The sequence below is a fragment of the Branchiostoma belcheri genome, unplaced genomic scaffold (assembly GCF_001625305.1).
Source record: "Branchiostoma belcheri isolate BF01 breed outbred unplaced genomic scaffold, Haploidv18h27 scaffold222, whole genome shotgun sequence".
Lineage (NCBI taxonomy): Eukaryota > Metazoa > Chordata > Leptocardii > Amphioxiformes > Branchiostomatidae > Branchiostoma > Branchiostoma belcheri.
The window spans coordinates 137,911-146,561 of record NW_017803736.1 but is presented as its reverse complement, the minus strand read 5'-3'; positions in this window follow the sequence as shown (position 1 = coordinate 146,561).

Below are 8,651 nucleotides of genomic sequence, written 5' to 3'. Positions count from 1 at the left end.
AAATGCGGTTTCATAGTGTCTTCGGGGTTCAATCCATCCGGAAGTGTGTTGTGTGGGTCTCTGAAACGTAACCACGCCGATTTAGCATTATTCTCGGCTAAACAGAAACAAATCTCCCTCTAAAGAGATCCCCGTAATAATTCAGGTCGTAGCGAGCATTTTTTTCGATCAGACAATACCCCCCTCCACACACACACACACAAAAACACCGATCCGGGGACGCCTGAAAAGGAGGCTAGGCAATACCTTGGATATATGAAAACACTATTCTTTTTATTGTCTGTTCTTCCCCGTCACCCGAGGGTTAGACAGGTTTGCACGCGCTGATGCTTGACACAAGCAATATTTATAAAACTTTGTCATAACTGGTAGTCGGATGTACCAACATTGAACAAGTTATTCTTAACATAATTATAATGATTCTAGTCCAAATGCATGTATCTACAACTTTCCGACAAATTCAGGTATGTCTGTATAAGAATTAATCCTACAACATACACGTACAGTCTTTAGATGTCACAATTACACAGAATATTATAATAAACAACGATGCAATGGATTGCTTTAAAACAAGTCAAGGTTGAGGACCTGAATCACAAGTCATCACAGAAATAGATATAAAATTATCAGCGATATTATAGTAAACAAATCACTAATGAATAATATATATAAATATGTTGTCATGTTTTAATCCTTGGTATTAATATTCCAGTTTTAAAAGATGGATGTGACTTAGGATGGATGGAAGTTACCAAGAGAAGATAATATGATGTACGGCTGGGTTGGACTCTACATTCCTGGTGCAGAAAAAGCTTAAGCCTCAACAGTACACCTTCCCGGACTGATTAATCTGTACACCTGGGGTCCGCGCGGACCCCAGAACAGTTTTTTGCTAATTTTTAGAAATTATCAACATGCTACCAGCTCAATTGTTTTGCAAACTGATGTGGGAACCTCTGTGTCCACATTACATACAAAAATCATACATTTTGAACTTTTTCTATTTTTTGGTGAAGAAAAGAAGACAAGAAGAAATACCTGATTTTTAAACCCATTTCAGACTGAAGGGGCTTTTGAGGCCCAACTTTGATCTCAGATAGCGGCTAAACGGCTTGCGCTAGAAGTATCAAATTTGGAGACCTTTCCTAAAATGTCTCTGAAAAAAGTTCATATTAGTTTAATACTGGTAAGTTGATGTTTTTTTGTGTTGCCATGGCAACGGGTTTCTGGCAGGCAGGTTTTTTGAAAATAGAAGTAATTTTGGTTTAAACATAAAAATTTTCTGAGTTTTATATTAAATTACACTTCTTTTCCAACATTAATAACATCTTACATAATTAAATATAAGTTAAACCATTTAATATGCATAGAATATGCTAATTTGATGACGTCATTGGTCAAAATCCAATATGGCGGACTATATTATTAGCTCTGACGTCATATGACGTTATAATTACACCAAAGTTATCAAAATTTAATTCTATTACTACACCATTCTCTGAAAACTTGGTAGACATACGATGAGTGCATAAAACATATAAAAACGGAAATAAGGTAATGTATAAGAACGCCAGTGTATCCATTATGATCGAAAGCCGGCTTGGGTCCGCGCGGACCCCAAAAGAAAATCAAATATAATTTTTTTATAAATGGTAGAAACGGAGTTTTCTGCACTGTATTGAGAGACAACTTTGTGGGTGACAATTACCTAAAATTTCAGAAAAAAATCTTTAGAAACAAAAAAGATATTACAGAATATATAGTGCTGCATGGGGTCCGCGCGGACCCCAGGTGTACTGTTTAGGGTTAAACCAGTGCCTTTTTTGTCCTTGAACTAGGAAGTAAAGAGAATAATGATGTGAGACGAACGTAACATTTGTAATGGTGGATCTATGACGTACATTTGCTAATTTAAGATATTCTTCTTCGTTATAAGAATGTTTTGATAGTCTTTATATTCTGCAATTCTGTTATCGTTGTGGGTTTTGGATAGAAATTTCTGAAAATAGATATCTTTTGATTGGGGGTTTTGCCAGACGAAAGCATAACCACATTTCTCTAGAGTTTTGCGTACACCGGACGCCGAACATGTTGTACCCGATGCTTCTAAATCTACTTGACATAGAAGAGCGTCTGCCTGTAGGGTGGGTGTCAGCTGTTACGTTTTTACAGGGTCGAATGAAATACTTGATGGTATTTAGAGAGGCCTCTAGGTGAATGTGGCATCTTCCTAGTTCTGCCAGTGATGCAAAATTACTAGCTGTTTTGGGGATGTTTAGTGATTGTTTGCAACATTTTAAAAGTACCGATTCAATAGGGCAAAATTGTTGGCTTTTGAAACCCCATCATATATCAGATCCGTATAGTAAGATAGGTTTAATACAGGAGTCGAAGAGCTTGTTTTTCACGTGTGTTAGGGAGGCAGCACCTTTGATTGTCTGATGCAGAACAAAGATTTTAGTCCCTTGCTGCATAAATGTTTCTTGTTTAATAGCCTTGAACGTACCAGCTGCACTTACCACAGTACCTAGATAACAATATGACATTACATTTTATATTACATTATCATTGAACAAGAGAATTATCTGGGTCTTTTTCTAGATTAACTTTCAAGTTCCAATGTATAAAATAGACTCTAAAAGCCCTTTCTAAACTTTGTTTTTAACAGCGGACTACCAGGGAATACTTCAAATATGTGTTCCGTTCTGCTTGTCAGTAACGGCTCCTTTAAAATGATTGCACGGTCTGTCCGTCATTATTGGCCAGTGATCTGTCGTCACCTGTTCTCTGAAGAGAGGAATCCTGGGGAAGCTGCGTGACAGCTTGTACAAAGAGCGCAATGTCGGTATTTACAAGTGCAAATGTGGCAGGGCAGATCAGTTTGAATGCATATGACCGCTTGTAAAAAAAAGGCGCAACGTCTGTGTTTACAAGTGCAAACATGGCAGGGTGCGTTGGAATTTTGGTACATGAACTAGTAGATCAGTACGATATATAACAGTCGTCAAAAACCCAAATAGAGTTGAATAGTGCAACAGGAATTGTCATTCTCTATTTTCTCCTTGAATATATTACAGAATATCTAGTCCCAATATGCCATGACAACTTGTCATGAGTGAAAGTTGATAGCCCTTTCTAAACTTTGTTTTTAACAGCGGACTACCAGGGAATACTTCAAATATGTGTTCCATTCAGCTTGTCAGTAACGGCTCCTTTAAAATGATTGCACGGTCTGTCCGTCATTATTGGCCAGTGATCTGTCGTCACCTGTTCTCTGAAGAGAGGAATCCTGGGGTAGCTGCGTGACCGCTTGTACAAAGAGCGCAATGTCGGTATTTACAAGTGCAAACATGGCAGGGCGCGTTGGAATATTGGCACATGGACTAGTAGATCAGTACGATATATAACACTCAAAAACCCAAATAGAGTTGAATAGTGCAACCAAGAAATAAATATACAGGCATTGTTCTTGTCTATTTTCTCCTTGATATAATACTAAATATCCAATCGCAATATGCTCTGACAACTTTTCAGTGAAAGTTGATAGTAATTTAACTGCCGTTCAATTTGTCACCGTGAAACACAATAACTAGCTAGAGAAACGTGGCACTCACCAAATCGAGGGTGGTTTTAGGTGCAAAGGACGATGGGTAGATTTTCTAGTGGCAAAAATAAATTTTCCATCTTCCGTGGACTGTTCTACACAACATGTCTGTTATGATGTAAGATCCTAACGAGTTTTTGAGTGGTGCTGGCTGCTTTCGTAGAGATTTTAGGCACACCATTGCTAAGATATGTAGATATTTATGTATGGTATAGCACAGGCAATACCATGGTATGAATAAAAAAGATGGATGTGAGTTAGAGTTCCCAAGAGACGATAATCTGGTGTACGGCTGAGTTGGACTCTACATTCCCTGTGCAGAACAAGCTTAAACCAGTACCTTTTTGGACATGAACTAGGAAATAAAGAGAATAATGATGTGGGACGAACGTAACACTTGCTTTTCTTCCTGCAGACAATCAGTATTAATTACTTGGATACTGTCAAAATTCAGATTCAATTAGCCTCCTTCGCAGACTTGTTAGGCGTCGGCATTATTTTCTTCGGTGAGCGACGCGAGTAATATGCCGCGGAGGGACGATTTGCTACCGAGGGAGTTTTTGCCGTGGAGAGAAGATTCCGGAGCGCGAACCGGTCACTGGTAGTTGGGGTAATGGTAGTAGGGTAAGGGTAACCTGGCACGGACGTTTGTTTACTAGTAAACCCAGATAAAGTTGCAAATGCGCTGGCTTCACTCACTTAGAAACAACATCAAATTAGACAAAAGTGGAAGACATGCATCAATATCGGCATACTGCAACAATATTGTGTATGGTGTATTGTATCAACTGTGTCCTAGTGTTTAAAGTTCACACAGTGTAAACAATATGGTTGCCAAAATACTGAGCAATTTTGACAGTCTATACTTCTAGATCAAAACTAGACACGTCTTTAAAATCCAAAGATGTGTTTTAGAACTAATGTATGCAGTCATGTTGAATTTTGCTTTGAAGTAAGTCAGTTTTTTATTTTTTATTAAGGCGAATTTGTGAGGTTGACGCAGTGTAAACAATAAGGCTGACCAAATTTTAAGCAACTTTGACAGCCAACATTTCAGGATCAAAACTCATGATCTTTTGGATATTTCAGCATAATAATGAATATTTAGTAAAATGTTACACCACAGAAATTCTCCACATGGCCATCTCGTGAGTTCATTACCTCTCGGGAACAATCTCTGTATCTAGTCAATCTCTAGTCACATGTTCTTTTGTTACCCTGTTGCGTGATACGTAACTTGTACAAAGAGCGCACGTCAGTGTCTACACTTCAAAACACACAAGGGTCCGTGCCGAATGGCTTTAAATAGGAGACTGACAGTCACTATTTCTTGAAAGAGAACCATATACCCAACAGTCTTCATGTTATCTAGTCACTTGCATCAAGCCAGACATTCTATATGTCCCTGTTTATACGTGCAGAGGTCTTGTGGAGTTCGAGCCGTGAGTTCGAGCACGTGAAAATCCTGTTATGTTAGAGCACGTCCCGTCAACAAGGAACTTTTTTTAATATTACTAGGAATCCCCAGAAATCCTTCACATAACCATTAATCCTCAGACTATAGACTAGATCGGTCTCTTGATTATGGAAATAAATATCTGATTTTCATGATTAATGGAAAATGCCTTGATTCTATAACCGTAAATGGTGGGCATTTCATAGTTGTGACATGTGTGAGTTAGTTAAAGTGGAACATCACTAAGCATCACTTTGCCGATGTGGATATCATTTGCCTATGTAATGATAAAATGTTAAAACCTTGCAAAGGATAGGACTTTCAAATATATGCAATCATTACATTTACATGACCAATGAGACAATTCCCCAAAAAATCCACACACTCTCAATATTTCATGTAGGTATGAGGTATCCGAATATTAGCTGTTCGTTCCATTTCAAGACTGCTGGGTTGTCCCTACAGCTTTCAAGGGCTGATTTCAAAGGACATGGCTGGGACAAAGAATATACAGGACAATCCATATTTCTTTAAGAGCCAACGGCCCTTACCCCAAATCCTTAGCCCAATCTAAACCCAAACAAGTCTAACCCTAACGCTAACCCTAGACCTAGCTCTGGATTCGAGACATGCGCACTTCTCCACATATCTGAAATCTGGCAGAGCAGAAATCTGTCGCGGGGCGGTGCCTACCCAGTTATAAATGTACTGTTGTGACGTAAAGCACGATGACGTCTAACGTATCTCTACAACAAAGACTCAAATATGAAACTTTCGTCCTGGTAGATATACACGGCTATTATCACGCTTTGCACAAAACACCAAAACCATAGCGGCTTTGACGAAGGCAGATATGCAGAACATACTTCGATCGCCGGATGTCGCTGCTCTTACACGAGAAACCATCGCTTTGTGATTAGATATATTAACTAGTTCAAAACAGAAAAACCGTTGTTATATGACATTATAGGGCATTATACCTTTGCATCTTTATATGGGTGAATTAGGGGCATGGGACATCTAAAGTTCATAACTCTACCCTAAATTGATAAATACTTCAATGTTCCTAAACCTAGAAGTTCTACAGCTTAACTCTGTATATACGTACACTATCACTTTATTAATTAATGCACTCAGAGTTCTATGTTTACCTCCATTGTTTAGGTCACGCCCCGGACCGATTTTTCAGCCGGACCAGAATTTTCAGAACACCGAACTTCTGGGATTAGCACCCCGAGTAGATGAGTAGTGGTCAACCAATAAGCAAATACGCCATCTAAGACACGGTATGGCATCCCAGACTTATCCTTTATCTAGTACATTCTCATCAATGTACAAAATGTCGATATGATTATCTTCTAGTCATTTTTACTCGGTGAAAGTGGAAAGTCGGATTGTTTGGCTGTCAGCTGTCGATGCAGCTACTAGTATATTGCGCCCTCTAGCGTCCATTATGAGTATCGCAGTACGTATGACTCGGTCAACGTGGCTTGACAGCGCCCTACAGTTATTGAATAGCCCCGTTACGCTGAGTTGAGCACTCTGTTTACATGGTCTTGAAAATTCCAACCCCTTTGAGTATTACCTCTCAAGCTTTACAATGGTAGACTCCTGAGAGTCAATATTTCCGCGGTTGTTGGTTCCTCCACAATGAAGAAGTGGATAAACATTGCAGGACAGACACAAACTTTCGTCGGTCAAATTCTTCTATCAAATTCTGAACGATAGTTTGAAACTATGTGGATTCGTCCAGAGTCGTAATAGGTAAGGAAACGTTTCTGTTCTAAATAGGACACTAAGAAGGTTTAGGATGGGTAATAGGTCAACGGTAGGGAAGGAAAAGGTTTCTTTTGGGAGGGGGGGTGACACTTCTTGCTCCGCGTTACAAGCGACAAACTCTGTGAGGCGTTTTCATGAATGTACCTTCGTGAATGCGGCTACGCTAGATAGTTTTCCCTAACTTCGAAAGCTTTGGTATCTTTTCTCTTCAGGTGTTGGTGACGAAATTAAGTAAATAAAGATAAGAATAGAATTTTATGATATTTTAGCTTTCTTTGGACAGTACAATTGTAGCGACTGTGTGTACGTCTCGTCTTACGAGAGGAGGGTACTGAAATTCCTGATTTTTCACTGTACTGTTATGTTCACTGTTTTCACAGTCTCTTCTGTACCGTGAATTTATCATTATTACAGTTAAGAAATAATTCCTGGACTATCTAACACTATCAGTCCGTGTTTCCACTGAAGACCCGGCTTACTAAATCATGGGAAATGCAGACGACAGTGGTGTGGACGTTGTTTTTCGCGGGTCGGTTTTTTACAAAATAAACACTTAGAGACCCACATATTTTGTAAAGCTTTATTCCTTGTGTATGTGGCAGTTGTGTCAAATCTTGATACAGGTCGTTTATTTCTGGGCACGAGCCGTCGCAATGCAGTGACCCTCTTTCCAGCGTCATTGTTATGATTTTTGAAAATGACCGATTTTCCCTTTTCCGACAAAACGATAAATAAATACTTTGCATGCAAATAACAGCTGTATGAATTGACTATGTTTATTTGACTTTTTAATTAGCGAAGTTACTGGCAACAAACACGGCGCACTTTTGCATGATAAGATCAGTAAATAATCCGTCCGAAGTTAGGGCACCCCCGTTAACTATGTGTATACGATATAATTCATCATGTTGAATCGTGTGGCGCGAACAGTAGCGTGTTCGGCTCAGACCACTGGTCGCGGTTTTGAATCCTGCCTTGTCACCGAGGTTGTACCCTTGGGAAACAGACACCGGGGTCTATTCTGGTTTACTGTCAAGAGCTCGATACAACCATTTCACACCGTTATACAAACACCAAACACACACACACACACACACACACTCACACTCACACACACACACACACACACACACACACACACTCCTTTGGTACTAGTATACGCTGGCGGCACTGGTGCATGGTCAGTTTATTTTTCCATTGTTCGGATTCACAGGTAAGAGGCCTTTAGTAAGGTAAAACAAACACATTCAGAACTAGACTCACCCGTACACTTGGGCTTTATCTCATGTACCATTACGGTAGTAAGGCCACAGCAAGTACTTTTTTTACGGATGACATCAGCGCGCGCATCAATTTTCGTCTGATTATGATGTCCCCTGACAGTGCCGGAACGTGGATGGTAGATAAATATGAAGCGAGGAGAAACGACAAGGCTCTGATTAAATATGAATAGAATGTTTTTGACTTAATGCAGTGATGTATTTTATTCCTTTTATATGTGATGGAGGCTGTACATATGTAATGTTCCCACTGAATCAAAAGATATCATTCGTGTAATAATTGAAATCCTTTATTTATATGGTTGTTTCAGCGAGAAATGAATGTTGTAATAGTTGACAGTAAACCTAGCACAATTCAGGTATCATTTCTTGTTTTTCACGGTTTATGGTGTCAAAATTTGAAAATGTAGAAACCTTTTTTTCTTTGGCCTGCCTTGTTTTTTTCGCCCTGTCTGCGGAGGATGTCATCCATAAATTTACTTGCTATGGCCTAACATGCTTGGCCAGGGGGTTAACGAATGTACAATGTATG